The sequence below is a fragment of the Microtus oregoni genome, unplaced genomic scaffold, assembly GCF_018167655.1.
Source record: "Microtus oregoni isolate MIOR12 unplaced genomic scaffold, Mior012 000040F_ref0000088, whole genome shotgun sequence".
Classification (NCBI taxonomy): domain Eukaryota; kingdom Metazoa; phylum Chordata; class Mammalia; order Rodentia; family Cricetidae; genus Microtus; species Microtus oregoni.
The window spans coordinates 7,570,883-7,593,913 of NW_024543207.1; the positions used below are offsets into that span (position 1 = coordinate 7,570,883).

General features: G+C 36.2%; 1 protein-coding gene across 4 annotated transcripts in view; it reads left to right on the forward strand.

Annotated features, from left to right (window-relative positions):
• Positions 1–23,031, forward strand: part of Cdh12 (cadherin 12) — an 820,788-nt gene that overhangs the window by 129,032 nt on the left and 668,725 nt on the right. The gene's annotated exons all lie outside the window — the stretch shown is intronic.

The window sequence follows — 23,031 nt, forward strand, 5'->3', positions numbered from 1 at the left end:
GGCGCACGCCTTTAATCCCAGCACTCAGGAGACAGAGGCAAGCAGATCTCTGTGAATTCTAGGCCAGCCTGTTCTACAAGAGCTAGTTCCAGGACAGGGTCCAAAGCTACAGAGAAACCATTTCTCTAAAAACCAAAAACCAAAACAAAACAATCTCAGTTCTGTCTAGTATGTGCTGCAGCTAGTCACTTCAGGTGCATACTTTGCTGTAGAGTTAAGAAGTGTCAGAGTCCTATCAGCAAATAAGTATGTTGAAACAGAACCTCAGAGGGCAATCTTCAGCATCCAAAACACATGTTTCTTTTCTTTCTTTTTTTTTCTGAATGTTTAAAAAAGAACAGAAAACTAAATGTGTTCATTGCGGTAGCTTGCAGAAGACACTTCTGTAAGCTCTTATTAAACTTATAATTAATACTCCCATGGGAAAAATAGTACTCCAGAATGTATGCTATCTAGTTCATATGGTTCTATGAGATCAGCACTATAAAATGTTGGGCTAATATGAGTCATCTATCTCCCTTCTCTAAACTCATTAAATCATACCTGATTTTCCTTTATTTTTTTTTTTTCATTTTGGGAACATTCTGCACCAGTTGAAACTTCATTGTCTTATAATGCCGTCTGCCTCTCATTGGCATCTCCACCTGTGAATTGGATTGTCCATTATTGAATCTCATTTATTTGATTCATTAATTGACCATGTTTTTTCACCTTAGCAAACACCTGTTCTGCTTACCTAATGACGAAGACTGGACAGTCACTGGAAAAAGTAGTGATTCCATAAAGACCCACAGCTCAATATTTGAAGGCACTCTTGTGACACTATTATTTTTCTTTCTCTAATTGTTTAACTCTAAAAACAAAAACTGAAGGGAAGATGCTATGTGGCCAGTGATTTGATCAATAAAATTAGGATAGCACCCATGGGAAATGCTTTCACAAAAAGTACCCATGCTGAAGCCTTACCCTCTCTGAGGAGTGGTTGGGAGTGGGGGTGGGGTGGAAAATGGGGTGAGTAGTGGAAGCAGGATTAGCGGAGGGAATGGGAATTGGGATTGGTATGTAAAATGAGAAAAGATGGTTTTAAAATAAATTTAAAAAGGAAAAAAATCCATTGTAGTCTAGGAAATTGTAATTGGCTTCAATACTGGATATTTCTATATTTTACTTTATGTGACCATATTTATTTTCTCTGTGTAACAACTTCAAAAGTATTCAGCCATTGAACATCAAGTTTCATGATAAGATCTAGCAAGTTTGTTAAATTCTATGGTGTCAGCACTTCTGTGTTGAAGAAGAAAAAATCACATTTGAAGGGCAAGTCTGAATCTTTCTCTTATTGCTTTTAGGTTTATATGCACATGAACAGTGTATACGTGCTAAGAGCCTGCATGGCCCTCTTCATTGCATCACCATTTTGAAGGCAATTCAAGAAATTATTTCCCAAGTCAGATCATTCATGCATTGCAGCTGCACAATACACAGTTTGCTTTCCGACTCTTTGAAAAATATTGCTCTCCAAACAGGTAGAACTACATGAATCATGACCCAAGGAACCTGGGAAGACTTAGCCCTTATTCCTTTTCTCTTGTGGCTTTTTATCCATGCTTTGACTTGCTCAAAATGGAGAAGCTAGGTTGTTTAAAAATGGATGCAAAAAAAAAATGGCTAAGACTTCTTATTTCGTCACCACAAAGAGTGTATATGAGTTTTGATCCTCATACTTTGTTCTTTCCCTTCCTTTTTCTTTATTTTCTGTTTCTATCTTTTCTACTTCTCTCTCTCTCTTCCTCTCTCTCTTTCTTTCTCTCTATCACACACACATATATACATATATAAATTTTCTACACACACAGAAAATCACATCTAGAAACTACATACAGGACCTGTGATGCCTGTAACAGCATGCTTTATAAGAATCACATACATTAACTTTCTATGATTGAAGTAAATTGAAAAATCTAACCAGTTAGCCATGCATGGAAAACGCTTGCTTTATTGATTTATATTAATTTTTGAAATATTTTCAATCTTCAGTAATTTCATTGACCATGTGTAGATGGGATTTTATAAATAAATAAGACTGGGTTTTCAAACACATTCCAACAACAAATTATGTGAGTATATGGATTATTTAGTAATAGTTAAATAATTGATGGAAATTGAATGTTAGATTTATAGATTAGATCATTTATGAACAATGTTTGTCTAATTATTTCAATTTACTTTTTCATATCGTTTTTAGAAAATCTTCATTTCTAAAGGAAATACACAGTAAATTTGTCAATATTTTTAATTTGAGCATGTACTTAAATTTCCATTATTACTTTCTCTTTATTTGAGTTTGCTATGCTCAGAGCTACTGACTTCATAATGTGTATGACCCACAACTATGTACAGTATTAAAACTTAAATATGAAAATAAATTAATACAATCTGACATGATTTTGCAATACAAATGCAATCATTGTAAGATATAGTACATATTTAAAGAAAACAGGCTATGGAGTAGTGATTTCCAGGGTCAGTTTCAATGGTTGTGCTGTAAATAAAGCAACTGGGTATTTCATAAAGTTATTAGGATTTGTGGGAGCTCATTCAGAGTCCATGGAACAAGCAAAGAGCATTTAGATAGGTAGGCAATTGCTGTAACTTTTTCATTACTTTGCCTTTAATTTTATATACAGTAACATTATTTTTTTTTCTAGATATTTCTCCTCCCTTTTCTACCCCTCAGAAAATATAGTATCGACCACCTACAAGTTCCTTTCTCTCTGGGGAAGAACAATGATCACTGTGACATAAAATGGTTCAACTTCCCGGCCCTTTAGATCTACAAAGTGGGAAAGCTATGGAAAACAATTAGCTGAGAGGCTATTAAATGGATGTTTAATTACTGTGTGTGAAAAAGAGAAGTAAGGAAAGGGCAGATTTTCCTGCCTCTCCTCTTCCCCAAGCCCCTCACCAGCACCCCAGCTGCAGTTACAGTTTCATGATAAGATCTAATGAGCAGCTAATCCTGCTATCTCTCAAGAAAAGGATGACAGTCAATGCCTGGTGCAGTTAAGGCCTAAGCAGAAAGATGCCTTTAAGGAAAAAGTGAATCACAAAAGATTGCAAATAATTTTCTGCTGGGGGCAGCCTAGAGACAGCTGAAGCTCTTTACTAACAGAGGGAGGCCTGAAGGGCAGGGCTTCCCTAAAGAAGGATTTGTATACCTCTTTTATGTTGAGTTGCAAGCAAATTATTTATTACAAGATAACTATAAGATATGTTTAGTTAATTACAAAATAAATCTTTCAAATATGTATTCAAATGGTTTACAGCATATGAAATCACCACTACTGAGAAAATCTTTTCTGGAAAAATTGAAAGGATACAGCCACCCCACTGTATCATTTTGGAAAGAATAGAGACAGCAAGCTACAGGGTTGGGTCGACAAGAAATAAAACTGATTGATGACTTAAAACACTGTCTTCTTGTTGAACTGTTGTGAAATCCATGAATTGTTTTTTACGTTTTCTGAAATGTTCTGTGCTTATAAACATATGTGACGACTTTAAAATCTTTTATAACCTGTTTGAGTTACCAAAAAGCTGTACATAAACAACTTCCCTGAGGAAAAATAAACAAAACTCTCATGACAACTGAAAGAGGCTTTCATAGCATCCAGTGTTCAGCTAGGGGGAGAGGAACTCACTGTACTGATCGGGCCATCTGTAGCTTTCAGTTTTCTTCTGAGTTCCCACTCTCACACTGGAGCCATGATACTAGGTCAAACTTTCACCTCAATGTAGTAAATAGGGGGCGGCGGGGCTGTGTCCCTGGCACCCCAGCCGCCTGGCTAGCTTATGCCCCAAAATAACAAAACACAAACTGTATTCATTTAAACACTGCTTGGCCCTTTAGCTCTAGCCCTTACTGGCTAATTCTGATATCCCGATCAACCCATCTCTAATAATCTGTGAGAACCGGTCTTACTGGGAAGACTCTAGCCTAGTCCATCCTGGGTCGGAGCTTCATGGCGTGTTTTTTCCCCCGGGAGCGGGGCATGGCGTCTCTTCTAAGGCGTCTGCTCCCGAGAGGAGACTTGTCGAGTCTGACCTCACTTCCTCTTCCTCCCAGCATTCTGTTCTGTTTACTCCACCCACCTATCTTCTAACCAATAAAATGGGCCAAGGCAGTTCCTTTATTAGCCAATGACCTTCCTCCATCACCTCAACCCAGGATAAGAGAAAGTATATTTTAGATCTTAGTGTCAGTGACCCTGTCTAGAAACATGGATTCAGTTATTCTCAATTTGTATGTCCCCACATGGTAACAAATCAAATTAAGTTTTGTAACGTTAATTTAACTCTTTACCTAGGAATTGTGTGTGTGTGTGTGTGTGTGTGTGTGTTTATGTGCACGCACATGCACATGTATGTGCCTGTATCAGTGCCTGTGCCTGTGTCTGTTTGGATATATACATTAAATTAAATTAAATATTTGGAAATAAGATGGGATTTTGATTGAAACAATTTTGCTTTGTCTGTCTTTATTAGTCCAGCTACTTCAAGCTTCTCTTATTAAAATGTTCTTATAGTTTGTAGAAACAAAAAAATACAATAAAATTGAATTGTTAATTATAGATAAATCTTTCAGTCTGTATTTCTACTTCATGTAGGAAAATCTATGCCTCTTTAGGTACTCTGATTTTGGTGAAAAAAATCTGTGTGACATTGACAAAGATTACAAAGATTATCTAATATTCTGAAAGTATAGCACACGTGTTTGATTCTTTTTAAAATTTTTATTGCTTTTGTGTGTGTGTTTTTGTGTGTATAACAGTGTTTTTCTGTGTATCCCTAAATTTTTAGATCATGCTGACCTCGGACTCATGAATCCACCGCTGTCTGCCTCCTGATTTGTCGGATTATGGTTTTTTTTTCTTTACATTTCTAAGAACTTTCAATTTGCTATTATTTCAATCATAACTTACATAGACCAAAGCCAGAGAATGCAGTCACACTGTTCCTTATTCAAATGAAGTCTTTCCTTTGACTCAGGATCTGTAAACAAAACTTCCTGAAGTTAGGACATTTTCAAAAGTGTCTTCAGCTAATGATAAATATTATGAAACGGAGTGCGTTGTATTCCTGACATTGTCTTGAATGCTATAAGATCTCTATGGTGGTGATACATTCATAGATATTAAAAAAAAACTAATTTTAAACCCACCCCTCCTCTTCTTAACACTTCTGTTTTTAGTCAAGGCTGCAAATAATTCTCATAGCAATAATTACACAGCAGTTTGTAGTATCCCACTTTGAAATCAATCGTTTAACACCAGTTCAAAGTAACTAGGCATTAATTGACAGTTTTGCTATTGTTCACACACCCTCCCTCTAAGTATTTCAAGAGTGGGATTCTCCACTCTCCTTTCTTTCTAGCCCAAGTGGAAGCACCTTTAACAACGGGAGATTCTAATAGCATTCTTGGGTCTTGTCCCTCTGGTGTGAAAGCTTACTCTGAAGTTTTGAGATTTATGTAAAGTTGACTGACAGTCCATCATTTCTGGCACTCTCTTTTTCATCCAGGGAAAGAAGAAACTGTTTCTTATATTTGCTGTTCTAGGGAGCAGTGAGACAATTAACACTCTTCTCTGACTTGGAATGATGAGAAAAACATACTCAGGCTGCCAGATGGTGTTGGTGGTTCTGAGACTGGAGGATAATATAAATGTTCCTTCACTGCAGGAACCACTATCTATCGATCAATGTTCTAAAAATTCTGCACTGCATGAACTCATGTTGCAGTGGGCTTTCAACCTAAAATCATATGCTATTATTTTTTTTGAAAGTGGAAGGAGCAATAGAACATACATATATTTCTATGTTTTTTATTGTATTGTTATATTGACACACTTCATTAGGATGTTTTAAATATGTTAAAAGAACAATTCTTTTAAATTCTAAATAATTTTGGGTAAATATCGGTGTGTCTGAGTGTGTACATATGCATGTGTGTGTTGGTTCGTGTTTATGTTTGAGTGTTAGCATGCGTGAAAAATACATATTCCTATCTGTGCCTGTGCCTTTGGAAGCCAGAGGACGATCTCAAGTGTCATTTCTCAGGTGCCAGACACCTTGATTTATGAGCCAAGATTGCTGACATTTAAGTGAGCAGACCAACCTGAATGACCAGTGAGCCTAGGGAACTCCCTTCCTCTCCCTCCTTAGTGCTGAATTGCACGTCCCATCATGCTTGGCTTCTGACATGGGTCCTGCAGATAAGACACAGGTCCTCATGATTTCAAGGCAAGTTTTACAGAGTAAGTTTTCTCCCTATCCTCTAACCGAGTTTTTCCTTCTAACATCGTTTTCATGTAAATTGGGATTAGCTTCTACTTACCCATGTTTCTCTCCAGTGCTCTAGATGATAAACACATTTCCACTCATATGATTTGACTGTATTCTGACAGATCTTCTGTGAACTCCTTATTCTCATCTGCTTGTCTGGGCAAAAGTTGAGGAGAGAAGAATAGTCAACTAAAGTCTTATTTAGTTGGTCATTTGCGAAGATCATGAATTTTTTTTTTATTGCGAAAAGAAGAAAAAATAACATAAACAAAAAACAAGTTTCCACCTCCTCCCAGCCTCCCATTTCCCTTCCCCTCCTCCCACCCTTCTCCCCCTCCTCCCACCCTTCTCCCCCTCCTCCCACCCTTCTCCCCCTCCCCCTACTCCTCTCCCCCTCCCTCTCCAGTCCACAGAGCAGTCAGGGTTCCCTGCCCTGTGTTAAGTCCTAGGTCCTCCCCCCTCTGTCCATATCTAGGAAGGTGAACATCCAAACTGGCTAGGCTCCCACAAAGCCAGCACATTAAGTAGGATCAAAACCCCCTGCCATTGTCCTTGGTGTCTCATCAGCCCTCATTGTTCGCCATGTTCAAAGAGTCCGGTTTTATCCCATGCTTTTTCGGTCACAGTCCAGCTGGCCTTGGTGAGCTCCCCGTAGATCAGCTCCACTGTCTCAGTGGGTGGATGCACGCCTCGTGGTCCCGAATTCTTTGCTCATGTTCTCCCTCCTTCTGCTCCTCCTTGGGAGCTCAGTCCAGTGCTCCTGTGTGGGAGCACGGAACCACAATTCTTAGTTAAGGGAGCCACTTTAGGGTGGGCAAGAGACTTGACCCTAGAGGGGCTCCCTAGTGCCCAAGATGAGGTTCCCAGTTAGTTCCTTGGGCAGCTGAGGATTGGGAACCTGAAATGACCCTATCCTAGAGCAATACTGATGAATATCTTGCATATCATCATAGAATCTTCATCTGGTGATGGATAGAGATGAAGATCATGAATTTTAAGTATAAATCCCTCCTACATTCTATCTTTATGAACGTTCCCAGGTTAAAAAATTTGAATTTCAAGTCATGTTTCTTAAATGTGTGAGGCTACCAGACACTGAAGCCAGAACGACCTTGTAATTGTAGTAACAGATGTTTGTGAGCCATCTGGTGGGATAGCAAACTTGTGCAACCACTTTGGAAATCAGTATGGCCGTTTCTCAGAAAATTGGGAATCAACCTACCTCAGGATCCAGCAATACCACTCTTGGGCATATCCCCAAAAGATGCTCAGTCAAACTCCAAAAGCATTTGTTCAACTATGTTCATAGCAGTATTATTTGTAATAGCCAGAACCTGGAAACAACCTAGATGCCGCTCAACTGAAGATGGACAAAGAATGTGTGGTACATCTACTCATTAGAGTACTACTCAGCAGTAGAAACCAATGACATTTTGAATTTTGCATGCAAATGGATGGAATTAGAAAACACTATCCTGGGTGAGGTAACCCAGATCCCCCTGCAAAATGAATATGCTATAATTCAGTAGGGAACTTATTATTATCCACATACTACCAATGAGAAAACAGAAACCTACATGGGGTCAAGACCTTCTTTATTCTTTCCAACACAATATTGGACTCTCTATCATATACTATTGCAAAAACAGCATATCCACATAAAAGACATAAAGCTGGATTCTGTACCAATTATTAAAAAACAAAAAACACTGAAAAGAGATCTAATGAATTTAGTTCTAATGGATTAATATTAGAACTAAAGCTACAAAAATTCACAAAATATAACTTAAGTTTGCATATTGATGATTTTTGCTAATTAAACATACTTGGGAAATGATACAATATTTGTTTGAAACATTAAAAGAAAATTTAGGTAAAATAGACCTAAAAAAACCCAGCAATATTTGTACATGAGAAAACACCATAGTATAATAATAAAACAATAAACAAAAGCATAGAATTAGAAAATACTTGTTGACGTACATAATGGGGATGAATAGAGAGAGCATAGCTTTATTACAATTAAATTGTATTATGCTAAAAAGTCAAATGCTTAATAGCATAAATATATTTCTCTTAATAGAAGATTATTTGCAATACACATATGAAATATGTTCTCTTTGTAGTCAGTAAGAAAATTTAAATGAAACCAGAGCATAATGCTATTTCCCATCCACCTGGATTACTATAATCAGAAAGAAAAGGAATAACAAATGTAAGGAATGACATAAAATGAATGGGAGCTTCATAGATTTCTTCAGGCAATGAAAAATGGCCCTTGTACTTTGTAAAAAACAGGTTGGTTATTCTTCAAAATGTTAAACATTAGTTATTCTATGGTACAACAGTTCTACTTCTAGGCATATACACGAGAGGGATGAAGATATATATTCACAGAAAATACAGAATATAAATGCTCAAAAGAACATTATTAATGATAGAGAAAAATTGAAAACAACACTCACTGTCTTCCAAGTGATGAATTAATGGACATAGTGTGTTATATCCATGCAATGGAAACATTATTTACCACTAAAAATGAATGAACCATTAATGTATGTGTCAATACCAATATCTCTTAAAACCTTTTCAAATGAAAGAACCGGTCACAAAAGGCTATGTTTTTCTGATTCTGAATTCATGAAATGTCCAGAGTAGTTAAAGTTGTCAAAAAAAAAAAAATAGATTAGTGATTGTCCAGTCCTGAGTACAGGATATATTTTGTTGCTTGGAAGTATAGATGTGAATTGAGGTCACATTTTATTCTAAAACTGGCTTAAAGAAGTGGTTTTATAAATTTAAGTATGCTAAAATTAAAAATTATATGTATTTTTAGATAGGTTTGCAATTGAATTGATTAAATACTGTGACCAAAATCAACTTGTGGAGGAAATGGTTTATTTGGCTAACATGTTATGATTCCCATTCCATTGGATCTCAAACCATGAGGAAATCTAGATATAACTTCAAGTTAGCCATAAGAAAATATGTTTAGCATATTTTGAAGAAAAATTCCCCCTTGCACTTTACTTTTCAAGTCTATTGAAGAAAGATCACATATTGTCAATATGGAAACTTTGGTATTGATTCAACTGAAGGTTAATATGTTCTTGCATATAGATTCTGCTTGAGGAATAATATCTATTGTCGGACAGCATATATTTGTGAGGGAGAGCTATCGGAACAGACCATGAAGCCTTGAATAGAAATAAATCATGGATGTGGTATGTAAGAGCCCAATTCTTGTTTCTCTAACTCTTTTCTGAATAGCAGATTTAATACATTATATTTCTTCAGTGTGTCTTTTACAGTGATTCCTTTTATACAAAATCTGCTGGGCATTTGAGAACATAAGACAATGCTGCTGCCATCTTTTATGTTTTTCTGGTGACTATGTGAACAGTTCTTATTCACACTTCAAAAGTCATTCTAATGCTATTGCTCATAATCAGTGTGGGTTTTTTTTTTCCTCAGATTTTATCCAAGGTAGTTGCTTGGCTTTGCATTACTATTTGGATGCTGCTCATGAATTAACTTTTGCAGTCAAAAGCTGGACTTTGACCCAGAGAATGTTTATCAGGATTCTAGAAAGCAATGGAACAGTAGGAGGTAGGAGGATAAGTGAAATGTGTGTTGAAAGACACACATTAAGGCCCATAGGTTCATTTTTAACCACAGTTTTACTGCTGCATTTTTATTGATATTGACTTTACATTAACAAATAATTGAGTTAAATGACTTTGGTGCAATGGTTTTATACATTCCTCATGTAGATTTCTAGGCAAAGGGAATTCAAGGTTACCGCCTGTAATATTCTTGCTTCATGAGAGCTTGGGCAGATAATCTCTGGGGCTTAGACAAACTGAACAATTCTGGGTGTCTGTGTATGCTTTTAGGATATGATTCTAAATGAAACCCCATCCCTCTTGAGGTCTGCTCTGGATAAGTTACATTCTGAGTTATTTGTCCAATTTGATCCTTAGCAAGGAAGGTGATACAAAGTGAAGAAAGGAGAGAAAATGCTGATTTATTTCAGGCACTTAGCTCAATTTCTTTTTACTTGTTTAGGAAATTGCTTTTTCAATACAGGCAAAAATGTGTTGCACTGAAGCAATTCTGTGGGTTTGATGACACGGCAGTGTGTTTTTCCCTTGTATCTGCCGTAAGTGTAAATGAATTGTGAGGATGGGGGATCACCATTATTTACTTGCTTTCATTGCTGCTCTTTCTTACCTACTAGAATACTTGTGTGTTAACTGGAGTTACCGTTTATACTTATTTAACAATATTGATTGAAATAACCCTGAATCTTCTCCACTGAGGACTGATTTAGCTACAAATCACTGTTCCGGCTCTGAAATCATTAATCAGCCTTAGGCAAGATCCATTATGTGGGATTTGAGCGTAGAAGAAATATTAACAGCTCCCTGGTAGAAACCCTGCCATAACATTGGCTGTGGCTCCCTGCTGGAGCAGCAAATTACCCTCAAGTAATAATTATAATACATTAGTAGAAGTTTAATTTCCAATAAGTGCTCTCGGTTTAAGAAATGGCAGTCTTGCCATGGCTCACAGAACAATAGATCATGTTATCAGCAAGAATAAACCTACATGAAATTAAACGAGAGATAATAAAAAATTCATTACAGTTTGGAAGTGGTAGGGAAGAAAAGAAGGGAATGTTAGCTCTTCAGTGGTGATTGTATAAAAAATAACTGTATGTTTATTGATCATCACTGTGGAAGTTCTTGGGTTGGAAAACGAACGTAGACTCTGCTTTAATAGTTGCAATACAGTTAAATAGCAAGTTGATAACTAGAACTTCATTCTTCTTATCACTACGTGTAAAAACATGTCTAAAACTGAATTAATACTGCAGCATAATCTTAAAAGTATCAAAAAATGGAATTTTACACAAGGTTGTTTCTTCTTACTGAAACTACTCTACTAGAGAGAGACATGCAAATATATCTTCAGAGTTCAGCCTGAAAATGGCTTAGAAAGATAATTGATACCTAGGACATTTCGATAGTCCAAGTCGGGGAAGGTAAAAAATCTCTCCTTATCATTCACAATAAACTCTTCATTGTGTCCAAGGTTCATCCTGAGGGTATTTATCGTGTTTGCTGCATTTACTGCCTTTCAGTGAGATGTGGGAGGCTAGAATATCTATATAAGTAAACTGTCTTAACTTTTAAGAGTAATAGTTTTGTTCAAATTGTTAAAAGTTTTACCAAACTTTATGACTTCTTCTAAATTAGTAAGTATCAAGCTCAGTACACTTATCAGATACTGAGGATATTCTGAAATTTTGATATCAGAAGAGTCTCTTTGATTAAGCAGTCAACATTGTAAAGATGTTTTTGTTTTAATAGCTGAATCCAGTTCTTATTTGAATAAGCCCTGGTCCTCTGTATAAACCATTCTGGATGTACTTGGGCTCAAAGCTTATACTCCAAGGTCAGAAAACTATTAATTACAGGACCTCAAGGTGATTCTATAACTGGGTAAAATATTTCAAAACTTTGTAGAATTTGTAGTTTTATTTATGTGTCCATGAATGTATATGCTTAGAGATAATTTCTCTATACTTAACTGCTTAAAAGATGCGGCATCTTGCCACCAGACAAAGCAAGCAAAGGGAAACTGTTATCTCTTTATTTTTCCACCATTCTATTCTAAAATATGAACAAAGGTTGAATATGTATTTTTAAAATCTTGACAGTTTTAACTAATAATATTTTTAAATTAACTTAAGAAATTAAAGAGTTTATAAGGCAACTCAGTGGGTAGAACATTTGTCTACCATAAACTTGGCTTTGGGTAAAATACTCATTATGAAAATCAGCATGGGAAAGAAATCTTCAACTACATAGCACATTTGAGACCCAAGGATACATAAGATCCTGTCTCCAAAAATGTATTTCTCAATTTTAAAATAATGAAAATATTTCTAAACTTGCAATATTTAATGATAGTTTGGGAATAAATATTTATTGGCCTGTCTTTAATCAAATTTTGAGAATTGGAAATTGTGCACTCATTATGTGAGGCCAAGTACTGAAATCTGCTTTTGACTTAAATCCTATAAAACTTACATTTTATAGCCGAATATGCACTATCCCTGAAAAATGATTATGTAAATTCACTACAATGAAAACAATCTGAAACATCATGATTTTGTAGCCATACTTCACCCAGAGTGAAGCAAAAACAATATTAACCAGAGATACAACATATTTGATTTTGCCCCTGGGCTTGAATGAGAGGAAATGCAATTCAAAAATGACCTTTACAGCTTCATGCCAATTTTTGAAGTATGATCTCAGTAATAATATTTAACCAACAATTTAGTATTTTATAAGTACATACATACTTGTGTTGCATTAGTGGGTAAACAGACACATATTCATTTTGTTTAAGCAGTTATTGCTAATATATTCAAGATTAGTTTAAAGTGTTTGTTGCAAGGTAACTTTCCTTTTACATTATAACTTTAAAGATTTTTCTATTTGTAAATAATTCAGAGCATGTAATACTAAGAGAATAAATTAAAGTTAATAGATTTGCAAATCCTTTACAGCCTTTAAGTTTGTGTTTGCATTGTTTCTAAAGTACAAATGTCAGAAATTTATAACACACTTTTAAGCTCTCAGTAATATAAAGTAACCCTGCTTTCTAAACATCAGGATATTATAATACTTGTATATTATAATACTTGTATATATACTTGTGGTCACTGTATACTTGTTAAACACATAATGATGTGATTGAAGAAAAACTTTTCAGGACTTCAGATGCAAAGGATGAGTGACAAGTCATTCATAGAAATAAATGTAAAAAAGAGAGATTATGCATAAAAATGTGGGTGAGGAAAGAAAAATGCATGCTATGCAACTCCAGAGAGCTCCAAGTAGTCCCCAAAGTGTGTTTTGTAGGAATTACTGAAAAAGCCAACATGGTCTGATTTTCAAGAAAGTTTGCTATATAACATTGTTCATTTATGGCCACTGAAAGAAGAGAATAAAACAGAGCTAAACAGCTTGATTTCATACTAGAACCTATCATTTTTCAACTTGAGTTGGGAGACTTTTCCAATTTCCCAGAGTTCATTTCTCTTCTTATTTATATTAAGTACAATGCTTCTACTGGCGGATGCTGTTTGCTTTTATGAAAAAGAAGACACAGTGTAGTAATAATAACAATGAACAATAATAACAGAGGATACTCTCATCAATAATTACAATAACAACTAGAATAAAACAGCAAGGGTTCTTTTGTACTCAGACGTCTTAGTGATGTTTGTGCATTTCGCACAGTACTTTGCACAATAACTATATAAAATATTTTTTATTATGGCTTTGCTTCAGACTGTACTGAGCTGAGAATGACTAAGTTATCTTTCTAATTCATACAGTGTGAGTATGATTCAGGCCCTATATCAGGTCTGTGCAGTTCAGGTTCAAAGCTAGAAGTTCTGCAATTTATGTGCCAGCCTCAAACTCTCTCCTCTGTGAATGCCCTTTTATTTTTTATATGTGTGCAGGGTAGACTTTATTTATTTTTTTTTATTGCGAAAAGAAGAAAAAAAACATAAACAAAAAACAAGTTTCCACCTCCTCCCAGCCTCCCATTTCCCTTCCCCTCCTCCCACCCTCCTCCCCCTCCTCCGACCCTTCTCCCCCTCCCCCCACTCCTCTCCCCCTCCCTTTCCAGTCCACAGAGCAGTCCGGGTTCCCTGCCCTGTGTTAAGTCCTAGGTCCTCTCCGTCCATATCTAGGAAGGTGAACATCCAAACTGGCTAGGCTCCCACAAAGCCAGCACATTAAGTAGGATCAAAAACCCCTGCCATTGTCCTTGGTGTCTCATCAGCCCTCATTGTTCGCCATGTTCAGAGAGTCCGGTTTTATCCCATGCTTTTTCGGTCACAGTCCAGCTGGCCTTGGTGAGCTCCCCATAGATCAGCTTCTCTGTCTCAGTGGGTGGATGCACGCCTCGTGGTCCCGAATTCTTTGCTCATGTTCTCCCTCTTTCTGCTCCTCCTTGGGAGCTCAGTCCAGTGCTCCTGTGTGGGTCACTGTCTCGATCTCTATCCATCACCAGATGAAGATTCTATGATGATATGCAAGATATTCGTCAGTATTGCTCTAGGATAGGGTCATTTCAGGTTCCCAATCCTCAGCTGCCCAAGGAACTAACTGGGAACCTCATCTTGGGCACTAGGGAGCCCCTCTAGGGTCAAAACGCCCTTATAGAAATGGATGAGGAGTATAATAGAAAGTTCGAGGAATTGAGTAAATCAGTGAATGATACCCTAGGAAACCAAGGAAAAACAATCAAGTAGACTTTATTTTTGAGAGCTTTTGTTGGAAGGTCAAGATGTCTCAGTGGGTTAAAGTGTTTGTTGTGCAAGACTGATGATCTGATTTCAATTCTTAGAACACATGTAAAAAGATGGATGTGAACTGGATGTTCTATTGGGATCTCACCAAGGCCAGCTGGCCTAGGTCTGAAAAAGCATGGGATAAATCCGGACTAGCTGAACATAGCAGACAATGAGGAATACTGAGAATTCAAGAACAATTGCAGTGGGTTTTTGACCCTACTGCACGTACTGGCTTTGTGGGAGCCTAGGCAGTTTGAATGCACACCTTACGAGACCTGGATAGAGGTGGGCAGTCCTTGTGCTTCCCACAGGTCAGGGAACCCTGATTGCTCTTCGAGCAGATGAGGGAGGGGGACTTGATCGGGGGAGGGGGAGGGAAATGGGAAGCGGTTGTGGGGACGAGGCAGAAATCCTTAATAAATAAATAAATTAAAAAAAAAGATGGATGTGGTGGTTGTGATATATGAAACCCAAAGATACCTATGACAGAGAAGAGGATGAAACAAGAGATTCAACCTGAAACTTGAGAGACAGTGTGCCTAGATTGCACATGGCAACAAACAAGCAAACAAAATCCTTGTCACAACAAAGCAAAAAAACATGAATACTTTGAGAAATTTGTTCTCTGACCTCACGCATATTCTACCCTAACACAAACGTAAGCACACTCTGTCTCCACACCGTCTCTGTAGGGCCTCCAACTCTGTTTCTCTTTTTCACCCATTTTCCCTCCTACATTTGGTCCTCCAGCTCCAGTTCCCCCATCAATTTTTACTTTTTAATTTGTTTATTATCATTATCTATTTCTTACATTTGCTTTCACATGTTTTATGGGTCCCAGATCTGTGTTGTATGATATTCCTGTGGAGGAGGGCATATGTCTTTGCATCTATATGTGTTTATCATACTTTTACATATATGTAAAGACAGAACTCTTACTCACTATTTTCATGTCATAGAATTTAAGTTCACAAACAGAATGGGGGAGCTGGCTCCAATTTCCCTCAACTGAGATCTTGCTCTTACAGTTTTTAGAAATATGAAGAGCTTTTGTAAAATGGGGCACCCTGTGTATGCAATTCTGGTATATTTTCCCCAATGACAGAAAAATGGAAATGTCATAGAGGTGGTTTGTTATAATGAAGGGAGAGACTGCAACCAGCTACCTGTGGAACTGCCTCAAATAGTAAATCAGTAGGTATTAGGGGGATCAAAGTCATTGACATCTGTAAAAATTTTGCAGATGTCAACATGTGCCATTCAGTCTAATTTGTGTTTTGTGTTGGCATCATCTCTCAACTCAGTTGTCACTTTGTGTTTATGTTTAACTTTTTTGTCAATATCCTGAGCTTCTTCAAAGATGGAGAAAAATGGGATTTTTGATTTTCATATATGCAATAGATTGTATAACTACCTATACAATTACTGCAAGTTAGATTAATCTGTCAATGTGAATATTATTATTAAGCATAGTCAAATATAGTTAAAATATTCCTGACTAGCATAAACTTTACTTGATTATCCTTGAAAGAAATTACACAAATTTATTTTCCAGTTTTCTCTAAAGACAGATATTATTTCATAAATACCTTCAAATCATTCACTTACTAATTTTAAAAATACAGAGTGAATGCTTATTTGACTAACTTGTGACCTAAGATGTGGAAGAGACCCCAGTTTGAAGACCCCGTGTATCCTTCTTCCTGTTTTTGTTATGTGGAAGAGCTAACAGAAGTGATATAGAATCCTAGGATCCCCAAAGGTTTTATGTTAACAAAGGCCCACACTTTGCCAGAATTATCACAGAGTAATATGGTGTATAAAAGAGAATCTGAGAAGATGCAGACATGGTGTGCAACATGAGGCAAGGCAGAAAAGTCCTTTCTCTACAGCAAGGGAGGCTTATAGAAAATCAACATATACTTCAAGTTAGAAAAGAGGTAGAATTATTTTAAGGTCTTGAAAACGTTGCAAACTTTCATGGGGTTTAAAGGCTAGATCTTTCTTTTCAAGGTTTATTTATTCATATTTTATACATTTTAGTGTGTTGTCCACATTCATTTCGTTCTTATGGAGGTCAGCACATGGCATCAGAACCCATGGAATAAAACTTTACAGATGAATGTGAACTGTATCATAGATGCTGTGAATAGAGCCTGAGTAATCTGCAAGGGGAGAAAGTGTTCTTAACCACTGAGTCATGTCTCTCGCCTCAAGACAGGATTCTTCTAATGATTCTCTGACAGTCGAAATGAATTGTTGACAGCTATTTAATCCTCTGTTGAGTTTTCCCTTAAGAATACTTATCAGCGTTTTCATACTGCATTACTTATTTGACATTATAATAATTACATACCTGAGGTTACAATAGTAACGAGATCATCATATTAATGAATGACCCATTTTAAATTAAGTGAGTTTTGGCAGAACAAAATTTATTCTCAATGCTAATAAACATGTAAAAATAGAAATAAATGTATAAGTACAACTATATGAATATATTTCTCTGTGAAAACTTAGCATATATAAATATGTATTTAAATTTTTCCTTGATTTTTAGGATTGAATATAATTTTGGAGATATTCTGAAATTATGCAAATTTCTTTTTAGTGATAAATGAGCAAAAGCTGTGTCATGCATGTTATTTACTATAAAATCAATTTTATTAAAATACTTTAATATGAAATCTATGTCAAAATTGCATTTACCTGCATGAATTACCACTGTACAGTGGAAATATGAAAAGAGGCAAAGTTAATGTTAATCTAGAGAACATCAGTATAGGTCATATATCCCCAAGGGCAGGTCTCTGAAGACTACATCCATTCATAAACCAAGAAGAACAGGTCGGTAGAGATAATTTACATTCTTGAACATTTGAGACAGAATTTTTATTTTTGCCAAAGTTGTTGCTCTACTTAAAATTATAATATGCATTTGGGAACAACATAATTTTGTTTGTTTAAAAAATAATTTAGTTTCAGTGTAGACTGTGTGAATCTTTTTTCAAGCAATCTTTCAGCTGGCAGTCTAAATGAAATCGTGTTTGTGATATGCACTCTCTGTACACTTATGATTTTGAATGACTAGAGGGAGCACAACAACTGAGTATTGATAATTGGCTTCTGGTACAGGAAGTAGATTGAATATAACATATTCAAGAGGGTAAAACCAATGCCCAGAGTTAGAAAAATAAATTATAACTATCAGGAAGAAAAGGGAGGTCAGACATACTTTTACATAAGGATCATCAATTATATTTCATACAGAAAGATGAATAAAATGATATGATTTTTATGTGTAGGCACATAAAGCCATGGATAGAAACGTCAAAAATTATGGGCGATAATGTATCTTTCTTACTTTTTAATCTTTACGCTTAGATGTTTGGTCATAGCTATGAGAAACTGGCATAAAAGGTATTAGAGAGACATCAATAAGGAGGGAAATTTATTATGATTTTGCTCATACTTAATACAAGTAACTTATGGTAAATTATGTCGTAATGGGGACATGGCAAATTTATAACTTTCACATATTTAAGCTGGAGGTTGATTCAGTTCTTATCAGTATAATCACTTTAATATAGAACCAAAGGGGATTTTTGCCTTTATTGCTAAGGATTATCAATGGCAATAGTCACAGAAAGCCACTTTTTTGTGTCAAACTAAAAAGAAACCAGAGATCAATTACTTATGTTAAATTGTTATTATAGGAAGGTACATCTGTACGTGTGTTTATAAAAAATGCTTCAAAATAGCATTGTGGTTTGAGCTTGTGTTCTTACCACTTACAAGTCTGAATCAAGAAGATTTCATTAAATTCAATACTAGGCTGGGTTAGTAGTAGTCAGATTTATACTAGCCTGATCTGTTCTCGGGAAACCTTTCTCAACATTAATAATTAGATAATGATAATAATAAACACAGAAACTAAACCACAAAAACAGACAAAACCTAATGGAACCAGCATGACCAGTGAGGCTGATATTACAGGAAACTCACCATAGATAGGTGCTGTGAAGAGATATAGACAGCAGGACAACAAAATGGAAACCAGAAGAGAATATATTGTCCCCAAGGAAATGCCAACATATATGCCAAACATATGAAAACAAACAGGGGAAAAATCGACATTTTGTGTTAGCTACAGGGGCATCTGGTTACTGACCCAGCAGATTTGCTTTGTTCTGCTACTCACAATTATCATTGTCTCAACTTTTTTTTTTCATGGCTAAAAATACGCAGTTGAGTTTTAAATATTCACCTTAACAGAATAGAAATGTGGATGGCCAAGGTCAACCTGAAGTCTTCTATTTTACTAATTGTTATTGGGGAAAGCTTTTCTTTTACTAGGGAATCTTTATTTTTAACTGTTAATGGGGACTAGTTTACCTAAGATTTAGTGCGTAGAAATTTCGTGGTTGCATATGTTTATTTAGCGTTTGAATAAACTAATTATAAAGTTCTACTAAATAGCATACAGAATAGTCTACTGCATATTTAAACATTTAATTTTAATTGTTCTTAGTCGCACACACATATACACATATGCACATACACACACACATATGAGCACACTTCAAAGAGACAACCATTAGAAAACCTGAGAGTAAAGTTGTATGTCTTCATTATTTCATGTACAATTTCACTGTGATATGCACAAACCCAAATGTTTGAGCATGTATACAATACATTCAAGTATATATTCATATATAAACTATTTATCAATAAACCATCAAATAAAAAAATTAACAAAAATGAATTTACACTTCAAGTTGGCCATTGTATGTGCATTCTTATAATTAGTATGAATAAAGTACAAATAAAAAATAGTTTAATTTAATATTCATATGCGAACTCTAATTACTTTAGTGAATGAAGGCAACAGAAAAAAATTAGAAAAGAAAAATTTAAACCTCTTACCATGCAAATAAACATTTACTATATTGTAATAATGTCAGTTTTCATTCTAATCACACTTAGAGAATTGAAATGAAATGGTAGGAAAAAAACACCTGCATTAAGAAAGTACAGATAGAAATTCTAGGGAATTTTTCTAGGAAATGCATCAAACCTTAGAATGATACAAAGCCCACATGGAATTTATATCTATAAAATATTTATAAATGGTATTATAGTGTTGGAAGGCATGGAAGGTATTTCTGGCTGGCTGAGGTTGCAGTCTCTTATGGATTGGAAGCATTTTCCAAAACCTCAGCAATATGGAAGGTCCCTCCCTCCCCAGCAAAACTTCCTGCCTCTACCTGCCCTTATCTGAATAGTGTCCCTTGGCCTGGAGGACTGACCTTATCTAAAATCTGTCTCAAAAACAGTTGTCCAGAATTTTGATGGGATTTTGATGGGGATTGCATTGAATCTATAGATTGCTTTTGGTAGAATTGCCATTTTTACTATGTTGATCCTCCCAATCCAAGAGCAAGGGAGGTCCTTCCATTTTCTGGTGTCCTCTTCAATTTCTTTCTTCAAAGACTTATAGTTCTTGTCAAATAGATCTTTCACTTCCTTTGTCAGAGTTACCCCAAGATATTTTATGCCATTTGTGGCTATCGTGAAAGGTGATGCTTCTCAGATTTCCCTCTCTGCTTCCTTATCCTTAGTGTATAGGAAGACAACTGATTTTTTGGAGTTGATCTTGTATCCTGCCACATTACTAAAGATGTTTATCAGCTGTAGGATGTATTTAGCTGTCAGAATGGCTAAAATAAAAAACACCAATGATAGCCTTTGCTGGAGAGGTTGTGGAGAAAGGGGTACACTCACCCATTGCTGGTGGGAATGCAAACTTGTGCAACCACTCTGGAAAGCAGTGTGGCGATTTCTCAGGAAATTCGGGATCATCCTACCCCTGGACCCAGCAATACCACTCTTTGGAATGTACCCAAGAGAGGCCCTATCATACAACAAAAGTATATGCTCAACTATGTTCATAGCAGCATTGTTTGTAATAGCCAGAACCTGGAAACAACCTAGATGCCCTTCAATGGAAGAATGGATGAAGAAAGTATGGAATATATACATATTAGAGTATTACTCAGCAGTAAAAAACAAGGACTTCTTGAATTTTGCATACAAATGGATGGAAATAGAAAACACTATCCTGAGTGAGGTAAGCCAGACCCAAAAAGAGGAACATGGGATGTACTCACTCATATTTGGTTTCTAGCCATAAACAAAGGACATTGAGCCTATAATTAGAGATCCTAGAGAAGCTAAATAAGAAGGTGAATCCAAAGACAAACATATACGCATCCTCCTGAATATTAACCTTCATCAGGCGATGAAATGAGACAGAGACAGAGACCCACATTGGAGCACCGGACTGAAATCTCAAGGTCCAAATCAGGAGCAGAAGGAGAGGGAGCACGAGCAAGGAACTCAGGACCGCGAGGGGTACACCCACACACTGAGACAATGGGGATGTACTATCGGGAACTCACCAAGGCCAGCTGGCCTGGGTCTGAAAAAGCATGGGATAAAACCGGACTAGCTGAACATAGTGGACAATGAGGGCTACTGAGAACTCAAGAACAACGGCATTTGGTTTTTGATCCTACTGCACGTACTGGCTTTGTGGGAGCCTAGGCAGTTTGGATGCTCACCTTACTAGACATGGATGGAGGTGGGCGGTCCTTGGGCTTCCCACAGGTCAGGGAACCCTGATTGCTCTTGGAGCTGATGAGGGAGGGGGACTATATCGGGGGAGGGGGAGGGAAATGTGAGCCAGTGGCGGGGAGGAGGCGGAAATCCTTAATAAATAAATAAATTAAAAAAAAACAGTTGTCCAATTTATGTTTACCTGGAACCTTGACACAAATTCCTGCTAGAAGCCTTATGCTAGGAGAGCTGCTGTAAGAACCTCCTGCCAGAAAGAACACCTTGTGATAGGAGCCATTGATTTAATGCAAATTACATGATTAGCTAAAGGCCCCCTTTCCAAATACACTTAACAATTACGCTGAAACTATAGTAATATTCGTCACAATACACAATTATGACCATTAATAGTCTGAGGTTCAGAGGAAATCCATTCACTAAGTGGTAATACATGATCAGACTCTCAGCTGTTTATTCTTATTGATGTGGGGGTGCTTTATAACCAAAGGTATTACCCACATAGCCTAAGCTCACTGACTTTGCTTAGAATTTAATTTTACTATGTTTTCATTTAAAAACATTTCATTTCCACATTTTTTTTTCTTACACAGAAATGCTAAAAGGCAGAAATGAAAACAGAAGATAAGAAAGATGAGTTCATTCAGAACTCACAGAGACAGTTAACTCGGAAAGCACAAGTTCTTAATTCCTAAGGCATGCTCATTTCATCTTTGTTGATGGAATGAAGTGCACAAGTGTCTTGATATGATGTGGGAGGAGGGTACAAAGACAAATAATTTACTGTTTTACAAATTATGGAAAGGAAACAAAGACGGGTAGAACTAGAGGCACGAAGTCGTATACAAGATCAGTGCCACATTAAGTATGCAGTTTTTGTTTTCGAAAATAGTTGGAAGGGAAAAAAATGAAATTTTCTCTCAACTTTAATTAACAGTTTACTTATTTTTCAGATCTTCACAATTACAATAGGTACTATTTCTTTTCCACTGGAACAGATTTGATGGATCCCTTGACTTATATTGAGCCTTTAAAACATGTTAATTGGAGATGTGTGGCAAACAAGTTGAACAGGATTTAGAATCATTTCACCAAGGACAACTCAGGAGAGCACAACTCAGGAGAGCTTGTAGTAACTGGGATATGCAGCGATTGCAATATGCCAAGCTTGAAAGTAATAATCTAGAAAGCTCTTAGAACAAAAAATTCCCAGACTGTATTGCTGTTTTTTTTTTCAGTTTTGTTGCTGTTTTACTGGGGGAATGGAATTAAAAATCTGTTCACTGATGAGATAGAACTGAAAACCGACAGACCAAAGACATTTTTTAAACTCAAGTACAGCTAATAAACCAATGAATTATAGGAATCTGTATACAACAGCATGGATAAATGGTTATTTACAGTAACAGAAATGACTCAAATAACTGTCATAACCAAATAGCCTACTCCACTTTCAGTGATTAACTCAGAAATGCTGCTTCAGCAGAATTTCCTACATAATAGTCTCCTTTCTCTCATAAACTGTCTACTGCTTAGAACCTTAGAGAGGAAATGCATATGTTTCAACTTTCTTTTTTAATGTTTTTTCTTTTTTTCTGATTATAATCATTGGCATCTCAATTTCTTTTTTTCTTTTTTTTATTAAAAATTTTCACCTCATCCCCTTC